Below are 12,869 nucleotides of genomic sequence, written 5' to 3'. Positions count from 1 at the left end.
CTTGTTGTAATGGTCTTTGCACTGAAGAGCTCCACTATTGAGCGAAACTAGTTTGCCTAAGACCACCACCCTCTTTGAATTAAAAACATCTCTCTCTCTCTCTCATTAGTGTATGTTGTCTACTTTCTCTTGTTTAGCTTAAGCACCCTCTAATCGCCATGTGCCTATCCCTACGCACTCCTTGTTTCGACCATTTGGTCCTAGTAAGATTGGGTTTTAATATATAAATATATATAACAATCATAGTTCTAACTTCTTAGCTTATGTTTAGGTAAGGATCACAAGCACAAGCATTTTTCTCACAAAAATGTTTACACATTAATTTTTAATAGTCGCTGGCCTTATGGCCTAAGCAAGGAGTGCGAGTGTATAACCTTCAGCGGTTGAATAGTTAGGTTAAATAGTATGATACCTTAAGAATAGTATAAAAGAGAATAGTAGGGGAGGAGAAAAGAGAGAGAGAGAGAGAGAGGATTCAACTCCTACATTTCATATGACATCTAGTGAAATAAGTGATATATATAATGTAATAGAGAGGTGAGAAAATTGGGTTTTGAACCCAAGGTGTAGTGCTAGTAATGTAAACGACTTACCACTAGGGTAAGCTAATTACAATAAAAAAGAAAAAGAAAAAGAAAATAGAATTCAAATTTCAATTTATGTAAGAAAAAGGTCTTTTAGCAAACACGTTTCGCTCTATATGAGCTCTATATGGTAGGAGTAAGGGAAAATTTGTTTTTATGTTTATGGATGAGGGTATTCCTAAGGGAGAAAGGATGTTTTTTAAAGGCCTTAAGGATGAAATGGGGTGGGTAACCTCGGCTAATGAGTCTAAGGAAGAAATGTTTTTTCATTTCTAGGTACCCTATAGGTGTGCTTTCTCTAACTAGGTAGTGTTTTAATTCATTCGAGATAAAAATTTGTTTAGAATGTATAGGATGGTCCGAAGAGAAGGGACAATATTGATAGGAATTTAGTGGTTTTTGGAAACAATTGAAAGAGAAATTAGAGTTCTCTAAATTGATCTAAATATCTAAGAAAGGGAGCCTAGTGGGGGAAGTATGGATCGTAAGTTTAATAGAGTTATTGGTCATAAGGCTATAGAAACTGAGGTATTCTAAGAGTTGGGGTTTCGTACCTGTCCAAACCTTGAAGGCATCATCTATGTACCTAGTAAAATAGAAGAGATGGGGTGTGGTTTGGGAGTTTTCTAAGTGTGATAAGAAAAGGCATGCATAGAATACTTAGAAGTTGCTACCCATGATTGTCCCTTTGATTTGTTGGTATACTTGATTATCGGTCAGGTAGTGATACTCTAGGGTTAGAGCGCTAAGGGTATAGATAAGATTAGTCTTGGCTAAGGAGAAATGGGGGGAGATGATATGGCGAAGTGCTTTGAGTCCTAACTTAGGAGGGATGCTAGGATAAAGGGATTCTACATCAAAAGAGAAGATGAAACATTTAGGGGGTTAATTGTTCTAATTTCTGGGTGAGGGAGTGTGAGTCTTTTAGGTATTGTTTTTGGAGTACTAGGATGGGTAAAAGTTGAAAATGTAGCCATTTAGAGGTTTGCTCGTATATAGAGTTATTATAAGAGCAAATGGGTCTAGAGCCAATGGGTGTTTTATGGAGTTTAGGGAGAAAATAAATATTAGATACTTGATATCCTTTTAGGGGTTTATGGAGTATGTAATTAGCTTCAACAACGGAAAGTGTATCTAGATTTTTTTGAACATACTATTAAGGCGATATAAGCGTTCTTCTAACGGAAAATGGGTTACTTTTTTGTAGGTGGTGGTATCAGAAAGGTGTTTTATAGCTTTTTCATAATAGGTATATTTGTCTAGAACACATATTCTCATGTTTTTATCAGCCGGAAGAATGATAATTTGGTTGTTATTCCTAAGGCTCTTGAGGGTTGTGCGAAGGTGAAGTGGTGTCCTAACGGGTTTGGGTATAGGTTGTTGGAGTTTAGAAAAAAGAAGGGTTTCATGTTTTTTAATAATATTTTCAAGAGGGGGATATTGAGATGGTGGATTCTAATTAGGATTTGGTATTTAAATGGATTAAGGGGGGTGAGTCCGTGTCTCTAAATAATTGTTTAGCTTATGTTTAGAACCATATATAAATTTGGTTTTTAGCTTATGTTTAGTCAAGGATCTACAAGCATAGACATTAATTTCTCACAAAAATGATTGCATCGATGATGAGAATGGGGTTTGAACCTACGCCCTTTTAGACTATAACCTTAATCTTGTGTGTTAGCCTATATATAAATACATACAACAACCATAGTTCTTAGCTTATGTTTAGGCAAGGATCACAAAGCACAAGCATTTTCTCGCAAAAATATTTACACGTTAATTTTACGCTAACAATGTCGCATCGTTGATGTGACTGTAATTTGAACCCACACCCTTTCGGACTAGAACCTTAATCTTGTGTCTTAGGCTAACTCATTCGCCTCATCAACTTTGTTCAATGTTGTCCATACATATAAACAAATATAAAAACAATTCTTATCCTATGTTTAGGCAAGGATCACAAGCACAACCATTTGAACCCACACCCTCGACTAGAACCATATATAAAACTGGTTTTTAGCTTATGTTTAGTCAATGATCTACAAGCATAAAAATTAAATTAATGGGATTTGAACCATGTTTAGTCAATGATCTACAAGCATGGACATTAAATTAATGGGATTTGAACCTACGCCCTTTCAGATTAGAACCTTAATCTTGTCCGTTAGCCCAACTCGACCAGCTCACCAACTTTCTTTAATGCTTTCCCTATATATAAATACATATAACAATCATAGTTCTTAGCTTATGTTTAGGCAAGTATCACAAGCACTTTCTCATAAAAATGTTTACACATTAATTTTATGCTAACAATGTCATGCATCGTTGATGAGACTATGATTTGAATCCATGCCCTTTCTCACTAGAACATTAATCTTGTATCTTAGACCAACTCAACCACCTCATCAACTTTCTTTAGTGTTGTCCCTATATATGAATCCATGTCCTTTCTCACTAGAACCTTAATCTTGTGCCTTAGACCAACTCAACCACCTCATCAACTTTCTTTAGTGTTGTCCCTATATATAAATAAATAGAAAAACAATTATTAGCTTATGTTTAGGCAAGAATCACAAGCACAAGCATTTTCTCACAAAAATGTTTACACATTAATTTTACGCTAACAATGTCATCCGTCGTTGATGAGATTGCAATTTGAACCCACACCCTTTCGAACTAGAACCATATATAAATATGGTTTTTAGCTTATCTTTAGTCAAGGATCTACAAGCATATACATTAAATTATCACAAAAATGTTTGTATCAATCATGAGAATGGGATTAGAACATACGCCCTTTCAGCCTAGAACCTTAATCTTGCGTGTTAGCCCAACTTGGCCACCTCACCAATTTTCTTTAGTGTTTTTCCTATATATAAATACATGTAACAATCACAGTTCTTAGCTTATGTTTAGGCAAGTATCACAAGCACTTTCTCACAAAAATGTCTACACATTAATTTTATGCTAACAATGTCATGCATCATTGATGAGACTATGATTGAACCCATGCCCTTTAGGACTAGAACCTCAATTTGTGTCTTAGACCAAATCAACCACCTCATTAACTTTGATGATCAGATATTCACTTCTAATAAGGAAACGTTTTTCGTTTATTTACAGATATCAATAGGGTTTCTTTACGCGGTACAAGGATCAATCGAGTATTTCAGAATAGCCCCTGGTTGAACATTCCAACCTTAGTCCCAACATGAGTTAGAATCAACCCCCTCTGGCTGTTTATCGAATTATTACTACCATGCGCACGATAACTGGTACACTAGAGGTGTGTCCTTCCCGATCCTCTCGTACTAGGGAAAGGTCCCCTCAATGCCTAACGTCCGCACCGGATATGGACCAAACTGTCTCACAACATTCTGAACCCACCCCACGTACCGCTTTAATGGGCGAACAACCCAACCCTTGGGACATATTACCGCCCTAGGCGGCGAAGAGCTGACATCGAGGTGCTAAAACTTCCTGTCGATGTGAACTCTTGGGGAAGATCAACTTGTTATGCCTAGAGTAACTTTTATCCATTGAGCGATGGCCCTTCCACTTGGCACCGTCGGATCACTAAGGCCGACTTTCTCTTTAATTCGTTGTCCTTATATATAAATAAATATAAAAATAGTTCTTATCTTACGTTTAGGTAAGGATCACAAGCACAAGCATCTTCTCACAAAAATGTTTACACATTAATTTTACGCTAGCAATGTAATCCATCGTTGATGAGATTGCAATTTGAACCCACGCCCTTTTGACTAGAACCATACATAAATCTGGTTTTTATCTTATGTTTAGTCAAGGATCTACAAGCATAGACATTAAATTCTTACAAAAATGTTTGGATTGATGATGAGAATGGGATTTGAACCTACGCCCTAGAACATTAATCTTGTGCATTAGCCCAACTCGACCACCTCACCAACTTTCTTTAGCGTCTTCCCATATATAAATACATATAACAATCGTAGTCCTTAGCTTATGTTTAGGCAAGGATCACAATCACAAGCATTTTCTCACAAGAAGGTTTACACATTAATTTTAGGTTAACAATGTCATGCATCGTTGATGAGACTATGATTTGAACCCATGCCCTTTCAGACTAGAACCATAATCTTGTGTCTTAAACCAAGTCAGCCACCTCATCAACTTTCTTTAGTTTATTGTCCCTATATATAAATAAATATAAAAACAATCTCAACCATAACATTGTAACAAACTTCTTCTTGCTTCTTGGACTGTAAGAGTTGCAGAGAGAGAATAGCAAGAACTTCCATTGAAGCTAGAATTGTGTCTACCTTCTGTTCCTTCTCTTGTTGCATATCTGTGTTGTTTGATGTAAACATTTACTTGCAAGTTCTCATACACACTTCCACATATCTATTCGCATACCTGTTGTCAAGCGGTAACAAAGCAAACTTGTTGTTCAACGGCAATGAAAAGCATAAAAGACCAAGACGAGAAACATTTTGGCTCAGAGAAAAGACCAGGTTAGTAAATATCACTTCCGAAAGAATATGGCTTCAACATCTGGTACAAGAGTTGAAATCCAAAAGTTCAACGAAAAGAACATTGTCCTATGGAAGGAGATGATGCAAGACGTGTTGATCATTCGAAGATAGGTTGAAGTCATTCGGCATAGCGAAAATCTTGCTTCAATGTTTGCCAAAAAATGGAGATTCATAGAAGAAATAACACGCTCCACCATTTAGATGCACGTGGCCGAAAATGTCTTCAACATGGCCAAGGAGACAACAACATTCACCTTGTGGGAGAAGCTATAGACAGTCTACGAGAAAAAATCCTCCTCATCGAAATTCATATTGATTCAGCAACTGTTCAATATGAAGATGAGAGAGTAAGTTCCGGTGACCTCTCACATCAACACCTTCAACTAAGTGTTGTCTAAACTCTCCTCCCAACGGATCAACTTCGAAGAAAAAGTTGAGGCCCTTGACCTCCTTTTGAGCTTGCCGGTGAGTTGGGAGGTGTTTTGTACGACCTACGCCAATAACAGTACGAATCTAAATCTAGATGAGACGATCAGACAAGTTATCACCAAGGACATTAGGCGAAAATCAATGGAACTTACCATTGATGAGTTAGTAGAAGCACATCACTCGATTGATCCAATCGATCGAGAGAACAAGTCGAATGGACCGGTCGAGACTCTAGTCGATCAAGAAAGAGGGGAGGCCAACAACGGTCGAAGTTGAGAAATAGTCGACGAGGTGATTTCTGCACTCACTGCAAAAACGCCGGTCACAATGTTTTCGATTGCTGGTCGATCAAGACGAAGGAGAGCGGTCAACGATTCGAGTGGAACTCAGGACGATCTGACTTGAACCATGCTTCAGTTGGCAACCAAATCAATGTTGCCAACTCTCAATCAGGAGAAATCCTCTCTGTTGATGACTCAATAGTCGGAGAAGTCCTCAGAGTGCTCAAGAGGCACAAATGTGACTACTGGATTCTGGAGCCATATTTCACGTAACGCCGAACATAAAATGGTTCTCGAACTATTCGGTCGGCACCAACGACACAATCTGACTAGGCAACGGGTAGGAGTGCATAATAGCTGGGATTGGAGAAGTTGCCATCCAATTGCCGAACAACAATATGATCAACCTACATTAAGTGTGGCACGTACTTGAGCTCAAAAGGAGTATGGTCTCCATCGACATGTTAACCGAAGACGAGTACAGAACAACTCTCAACGAGTCAACACGGAAGCGGATACAAGTACGATAACTTGTATCCACGGATAGTGATCAATCCAGAAAGGGCCGTAAATGTAGCCGAATTGGCCGAATTGACCGACCTGAACCTATGGCATGGCTAACTCGGTCATATGTCACAAATCGGACTGGACCGGCTAATGGCGCTCGACTACATCCCAAAACTCCAGAAGAAGACGAACTTCTGTGAGCATTGTCGTTATGGGAAACATACCTAATGTCTACACTTTCTCCACTATGAGACGATACGACAGCCCCTAGAGCTAGTCATATGACTCCCTCGGAAAAGGTTTCACTACCATTGAGGCATAGGTGGGCTCTGATCTTGCCCTTGGCATCTAGAACTGACGTTCTGAACATCGTTCGAAAAGGCGGTTGTCGCATCTCACCGCGGGACTGATTGCTTCTGTTAATGACTTTGGTTCTTCGGGGAAGGTCAAGAGTAAATCCTTGATATCGTTGCGTAGACCATCACGAAATTGCTCCATTAATGTTTGTTCATCCTAGGGGATATCATAGGCGAGTAGACAGAAATCTGCAGCGTATGCGGAGGCTGGACGATCACCTTGACGTAATCGTCGGATTTTGTTGATTGTTGTCTTTATGCTGTCAATATCTCCAAAACAAGCTTTAAACTCACTTATAAAATCTTCAAAATTGTTTAGTAATAGGGATTCCTTTTCTAACAACGGAGCCAACCATGCCAACGTTGAGCCACTTAACAACGTGCCTACTAAACCCACTCGTGATGCATCGGTGGGATATCGGGAAGGATGCATTTGAATGACTAATCGTACCTGATTAAGGAATCCTCTAAACTGCGATCGCGTTCCATTGAATTTCATGGGAAGGCCGATCTTGGGTTCTTTATGAATCCCTTGCGTATTGGGTCCTTGTTGTTGCATCGCTACGATGGTTGCTTCGAGTTGTTGCACGTGTAATGCAAGTTCCCCATGTTGTTGTTGCGTTTGCTGCTTTTCTAAGGAGATTTGTTGAAGATCCCCTAATAACCGTTGATTTTCTTGTTCCAAAGCAAGGAACTTCTCTTTCAAGCATTGCAACTCCGAGAAAATAGATTGATATTCTTGAGCGCTAACAGTGGCCATAGGATGAGAGGAAAGAGGAATAAGAGATTAATATGAAGGGAGGGAGATGTAAGAAGATAAAAGGAAAAGGAGGAGACGGAAAATCGGTTCAAATTGTCAAGAATAGTACTGAGACAGAGAAGAAATTAGTACTAAGAGATGAATATTAGTACTAAGAAAGGAATAGAGAGAGAGAGAATGATGATGACATCGATATATTATGTGAGAAGAATATACAAGGAAGGCTAGGAGGCTTAAGACTGGCGTTGAATTGATTTGGTTCGAAATAATACCTTGTGCCTCCTTTTATAGTGTTCTCGGTAGTACTCCTGAAGTTTCTAGAATGTTCTAGACAAATTTGGAATATACATCAATTTTCTATAGTAAAACTTAAATAAAAATAATATTCTTTGTATTACAATACATAACCTAATGGTAATAGCTCGACCCATCTAACATAAGGTTATGGGTTAGAGTTTTGCCATATCATGACACTTGATAACTAAAACATTTTTTTCTCCAAGAAAAATAAAACAATTAATCATATCTTCAAAGTTAATACTAATCATATTTGTATAATAAATATAAAAATATTTGTTTTTTAAAAATTGATTAATTAAAATAAGTTTCATAAACTCTCTTGACACTATAATCTATTAATGAATAATTGTTCTTTTTTGGGTGAAATATATTTATTTAAATAAATAAATAAAAATTTTATATTTATTTTGCAAAACGAATGGTTTTTTAATATTCTTGGGGCCATTTCGTATTCTCCAATATTGAGAATATTGCGCATGGAGAATATCACGAATATCACGCATGTGTCAATCTATGGTTCTGATTGTTGTATTTGTTAAATATAATCAATATAACAAATTTGATATGGGTTGAAGAACATGTGAGGTGATATTGGTGTATCAAGTTTCTATATTGGCTAAAATTTCACAATTATAAAAGGAATATGTTAAGAATTAGGTAAGTAATTAAGCAAAGATTAATTAGTACCTAATTATATGATTAGTTGATAAGCGAAAGATTAAGTGATATGTGTGTGAGAGGAAGAGAGAGAGGAAAATACACTTATGAACAACACAAGATGGGGGATGAGTAATTATATTAAATTAGCATTATCATCATCATCAAGATACAAAAATACCCACAATGAGGTATATATACATCTCATGTGCAAAGGTGCACATGTGCGAGTAGAATATAAGTACTAAGGTGTAAGTTCTATATTAAATGTACTTGGGAGTGGAGGATCTAGAATATCTCACCTTAAGTACAAGGTTCTATTTAAGGCGTTATAGTCAACACTCCTAACTAGATTCTATCTAGGTAACTACGGAGTTACATGGTTGACTAAATAACTAAACTAAGTTGAGCTTGATCTCTCAACACACCCCCTCAAGCTCAAGTGTGAGGCATCTGACATCGACTTTGGCTTTCGTCGGCTTTGTGTGCTTCTATCTAGCCTTCGGCTTTCTTCGTCGTGCTAATCTATGTTCCTCCCCCTCAAGCGGGTGACGAAGGCGTGTAGTGTGTGGGCGAAGGACAACTACTTCCACCCATCGTGGGTTATGAGCCGCTTCGGTGGAGCTCTTGGGCTATTGTTCGGCCGCTACCTTCATCGCGAAGGCATAGTGATGGGCCATGTACTCGTTGTATCCGAGCCGGGCGACGAGGTTCTTAGCTCTAGATGAGCGTCAAAGTTTTTCGCTCACCGATGTGAGCGCCTTCTTTGCTCCGGGTGTCCGCATGATGGGTACACCGAACTCACTATCTAGTGAGGGAGCCGACACATCCTAATCATTGTTGTCGGGGTGATCGACTTCGTATTCGGGCATTTTACCTTTGCCTTTGTCCAAGTTCGTACTTGGCCAGGACGTGCTTGGGTCGCGTGGGGGCTCTTGTGGCCCACTAGGCCTTGTCGTAATTGGACTTTCTTCGAACATATGTTCGAAGTGATCTCCATCTTCTACCTCTTGTTCAGTGGATTCCGGGTCGAGTGGAGTCAGAGTCGAAGTTGTCTTTGGTGCGTACCAAGATGCGGACTTGTTGAAGACTACGTCTCGACTTACCAGAACCGCTCGGGTAGAAGGGTTGTAGCACTTGTATGCCTTCTTCTCAGACAAGTATCCTATGAGGATACATTCCTCCGACTTCGCGTCAGGCTTCTATCATTGTTCGTTCGGGATGCGTACATTCGCAATGCTTCCGAACACCTTGAGGTACGACAGGATCGGCTTCCTTCTGATGAGGAGCTCGTATGGAGTTAGCTCATGCACTCCATTTGTGGTGGTTCATGAGATAGATGACCGTGGATGCCGCTTCGGCCCAATAGAAATTCGGCATGTGCTTCTCATGCATCATAGCGCGTGCTACCTCGAGTATTTGCCGATTCTTCCTTTCGGCGACTCCATTTTGTCGGGGTGTGTGTCGGCATGAGAATTCTCTATGAATGCCTTCACTTTGGAGGTAGGAGGTGAATTCGTCAGAGAAGTACTCCTTGCCTCCATCTGATTGTAGGCATTGAATGTGCCGACTAGTTTCTTTTTCGATTTGGCCCTTGAGCTTTTGGAAGTGGGAGAGCACTTCGCTCTTCTTCTTCATTGGGAAGATCCACACGTAGCGCGAGTAGTCGTCGTTGAAGGTGACGTAGATTAGACATTCGTCGATCGTCGACATTTGAACCGGTCCCCATACATCCGAATGTATGACGTCGAGGAGGTCTTTGCTCGCGTAGCTCTCGTTCGGGAATGGAAGTCGATGTTGTTTGCCTAGTTGACATGCTTCGCATACTCGGTCGACTCGTTTGGACTCGAATGTTGGAAGTCTGATGACGACTCCCTTTGATTGCATCGCTTGAAGCCGTTGGAGGTTTATGTGGCCGATTCTTTTGTGCCATAACTCAATGTTTGTCTCGGTTTTGAGACCTTTGGCGTACAAGGCCAATTTCACCTCATTCGAATTGAGGATGAACATGCGACCATCTTTCTCGATGAAACAACCTTCATTGTTGAAGCGAACTTGCATGCCTTGCTCCACGATTTGGCCAACCGAGACCAAATTCTTTGTTATTGTGGGCACGAGCAAGACATTCTTGATGCAAGTTTGTTCGCCTTCTTTCCCGAATGGGACATTGCCGATGTGTTGAATGGGATGTGTGGTGTCGTCTCCCGTCTCTATGAAGCCGGGTTGATCCGGCATTCGTAAATCACGAAACCACTCTTCGTGAGATGTCATGTGATGTGAGGCACCGGAATCGACGAACCACACGTCTTCCGAGTTGGAGGTGCTTGCGGAGTTGGAGGCCGACATAGACTTTGCTTTATGCCTCATTACAAATAGTCCGTCGTAATCATCGTATTTGGAGTTGACAGCGTAATTTGTGAGTTGTCGACTTGTGGAAGCCGACTCATTTCTTCTTTTTCTGCACTCCTCGCGGTGGCCAATTTTGCCACAATAGTTGCAAGTTGCGGGCCTCATTTGCCAACCTTGTTCGGCATGGAAGCTCCCCCTTCTTCCGAAGGTTCCTTGATGGCTTCTATGAAGGTTTGAGTTCCCTTTATGTGATGGGTCGAATCATCCTCTTCTACCGCCTTGACCTCATCCTCGGCCACCATCCGAATTCGAGAAGAACATTTGTCCTTCCAATGTCTTGGTTTTGGTTTGGGCGTGGTTCTCTTCAACCATTAGCATTGATTGAAGGTCGAAAAACAAAGGAGGATTTTCCCTCGCCAAGATTGTTGTCCTCAACGAGTCGAATCATTGTGCAAGGCCGCCCAAGCATACTTGAACCATCTCACCTTCGTCGACGTTTATTTTGATGGAGCCAAGCGAGTCACAAATGCTCTTGATCTTGCACGGTGTAGTTCGACACGGACATGTATTTTTGCCTAATGTTGTTCAACTCTTGTCAGAGTTGAAGCTTTCGGGCAGTTGTGTTGGCGGCGAACATTTTCTTTAAGTTCACCCACGCTTCTTTAGGTGTCTTGGCGTCTCGTATGTGGCTAAGCATGTGGTCGTGGACACATGTTTCCAAGCAATACATGACTCGACTCACCACTTGCTCCCATGTTGAGTAGTCAATGTTCTTTGGGTTGGGTCAATTTTCTTGAGCGTCGTTGATGTATCTCTAATACCGTTGGCTGACAAGGTATTGGTTCATCTTGTACTCCCAAGATGAATAATTGCTCTGTTCTAACTTTTCACTAGGGAGCGAGCTACCCATTTGTGTGTTCATGTTGATTGTAGTGTCTTCTGTTTTTGCTTTCCTTCCTTCGGTCACGTACACGTGCTATGTAGCGGCACTACAATAGTGGATAACTGAATTTTGTCGTCGGTGTCTCGAACACACAATCACGGAGTCAGGTGGGCTTAGTGGATTTTCTACACCACACGCTTTGATACCATGTTAAAAATTAGGTAAGTAATTAAGCAAGGATTAATTAGTACGTAATTATGTGATTAGTTGATAAGCGGAAGATTAAGTGATATGTGTGTGTATGTGTGTGAGAGGAAGAGAGAGAGAGAGGAAGATACACGTATGAACAACACAAGATGGGGGATGAGTAATTATATTAAATTAGCATTATCATCATCATCAAGATACAAAAATACCCACAATGAAGTATATATACATCTCATGTGCAAAGGTGCACATGTGTGAGTAGAATATAAGTATTAAGGTGTAAGTCCTATATTAAATGTACTTAGGAGCAGTGTTGGGCAAAGTCCCAGGAACAGTGTTAAGGTTCCGGTTGAATTGAGACTTTTACCGGTCACCATCAAAGAGAGCCGAAATTGATTCCAGCCAGGTTTTCTTGCTGGCCAGAATCTAGCCGGTTCATATTTTATGAGCCGGCTATTTATATAGATTAGAAAAACGTTTTGTGTATGTATGTAAATTTTTCTTTTCCCCTTCGTTTTCGTTGTTCTTCCTTCTTTCGTATTGATTACGAATCATTGCTTTCCCTGTTTTTCCCTCTTCGTGTTGTTCGTTGCTCCCTGTCTATTGCATTCTTCGCGTAGCGTTGCTCCATTCTTTCTTCTTTGCGTCGCGTTGTTCCATTTTTGTTACTCCTTCCTTGTTCCTTGCTCACTCGTTGTTGATTGCTCCTCCTTGCTTGCTCATTGCCGATTGCTCCTCCGTGCTCGCTCGTTTTCGATTGCTCCTCCCTGCTCGATCATTGTTGATTGCTCCTCCCTACTCGCTCGTTGCCCATTGCTCCTCCCTACTCCCTCGTTGTTGATTGCGCCTCCCTACTTGCTCGTTGTTGATTGCTCTTGCCCGCTCGCTCGTTGCCGATTGCTCATCCTTGCTTGCTCGTTGCCCATTGCTCCTCCCTGCTCGCTCGTTGCCCATTGCTCGTCCGTGCTCGCTCGCTATTCGTTGCTCCCTATCGCTTCTGATTGATTGCATGACATTTGTTGTTCACCACTCTACCACT

This window comes from Azolla caroliniana, unplaced genomic scaffold (assembly GCF_043228905.1).
Source record: "Azolla caroliniana isolate FFs.n. ecotype wild unplaced genomic scaffold, voAzoCaro1.0.p SCAF_22, whole genome shotgun sequence".
Lineage (NCBI taxonomy): Eukaryota > Viridiplantae > Streptophyta > Polypodiopsida > Salviniales > Salviniaceae > Azolla > Azolla caroliniana.
Note: the sequence above shows the minus strand (reverse complement) of the source record.